Source organism: Dipodomys merriami, unplaced genomic scaffold, assembly GCF_024711535.1.
Source record: "Dipodomys merriami isolate MVZ:Mamm:240054 unplaced genomic scaffold, mDipMer1.0.p SCAF_385, whole genome shotgun sequence".
In the NCBI taxonomy this organism is placed as follows: Eukaryota; Metazoa; Chordata; class Mammalia; order Rodentia; family Heteromyidae; genus Dipodomys; species Dipodomys merriami.
Genome location: NW_027205437.1, coordinates 27,951 through 29,899, shown reverse-complemented (window position 1 = coordinate 29,899; position 1,949 = coordinate 27,951).

The following is a 1,949-nucleotide window of genomic DNA, read 5'->3' as shown; positions in this document are numbered from 1 at the left end:
TAGCTCCCTTATCAAATATTAAATGGCTATAGGTCTGTAGGTTCATTTCTGGGTTTTCAGTTCTATTCCATTGGTGCTGAGGTCTGTTCTTATGCCAGTACCAAGCTGTTTTGATTACTATGGCTTAATAGTGCGGTTTGAAATTTGGTATTGATATTCCTCCAGTAGTGTTCTTTCCATTGAGGATCGTTTTTGCTATTCGGGGTCTTTTATTGTTCCATATGAATTTTTAGAATGCCTCTTCTATTTCCTTGAAGAACAAGGTTGGAATTTTGATAGGTATCTCATTGAATTTGTAGATAGCCTTGGGAAATATTGCCATTTTCACGATGTTAATCTTTCCAATCCAGGTGCATGAAATGTTTTGCCATTTTCTAAGTTCTGTTTTGATTTCCTTTTTCAAGATTTTAAAGTTTTCATCGTAAATGTCCTTCACTCCTTTAGATAAGTTAATTCCTAGGTATTTTATTTTTTGTGGGGATATTACAAATGGAGTTACTTTCAAAATTTCAGGCACACTTTTCTCATTGTTGGCATACAGAAAAGTCATTGATTTTGGGGGCTTAATTTTATACCAGGCTACTATGCCAAAGTTTTGAATCAGCTTGAGTAATTTGGGAGTGCAGTCGATGGGATTCTTTAAATACAAGATCATGTCATCTGCAAATAAGGAGAGTTTTATTTCTTCTTTTCCTATTTGGATCCCTTTTATGTTTGGATCTTGTCTTATTGCTGTAGCTAGGCATTCTAATACTAGATTGATGAGACGTGGAGAGAGTAGACATCATTGTCTTGTTCCTGAGTTAAGAGGAAATGACTTTAGTTTTTCACCATTAAGTATAATGCTGGCTGTAGATTTGTCATATACAGCCTTTATTGTATTGAGGAATGTTCCATGGATTCCTACTTTTTCCAAAACCTTCATCATAAAGGGGTGTTGAATCTTGTTGAATGCTTTTTCTGCATCTATTGAAATAACCATGTGGTTCTTATCCTTGCTCCTGTTGATGTGATGAATTATATTAATTGATTTGCGTATATTGAACCAGCTTTGCATTCCTGAAATGAATCCTGTATGATATTGGTTTATGATTTTTGGATGAATTGTTGAAGTCGATTGGCCAAAATTTTGTTGAGAAGTTTTGCATCAGTGTTCATCAAAGAAATGGGTCTACAGTTTTCTTTCTTTGATGAGTCCCTGCCTGTTTTTGGGATGAGGATTACGATGGTTGCATAGAATGTGTTCGGTAGTGAACTTTTTCCTTCAATTTCATTGAAGAGTTGGAGGAGTATTGGTGTGAGCTCTGCTTTGAAGGCCTTGTAGAATTCTGCTGTAAAACCATCTGGTCCTGGACTTTTCTTACCTGGGAGGTCTCTTATTGCTGTTTCTATTTCAATGCTTGATATGGGTTTGTTAAGATGGTTTAACTCATCTTGGTTTAGTTTTGGAATGTCAATATTTGCTAGGAAAAGGTCCATTTCTGTCAAGTTCTCAAACTTATTAGCATAAAGTTTTGAGGAATATTCCCTTATAATGTACTGAATCTTGGTTGTTTCCGTGGTGATGTTTCCATTCTCATTTCTGAGTATATTAATTTGGGTGTGTTCTATTCTTTTTCTGATAAGATTTGCTAAGGGTCTGTCAATTTTGTTAATTTTTCCGAAGAACCAACTCTTTGTTTTGTTGATCCTTTCTATAGTTTTTTTGAATTCTAATTCTTTTAATTCTGATTTAATTTTGATTATTTCATTCCATCTACTGGATTGGGGTTTATCTTGCTGCTCTTTTCAAGGATGTTTAGATATGTCATTAAATTGTTGGTTTCAGATCTCCCCAATTTGTTGATGTAGGAGTTCAGAACTATAAACTTGCCTCTGAATACTGCCTTTGCTGTGTTCCAAAGGAGCTGGTAATTTGTGTTCTCTGTTTTGTTGAATAGCATGAACAT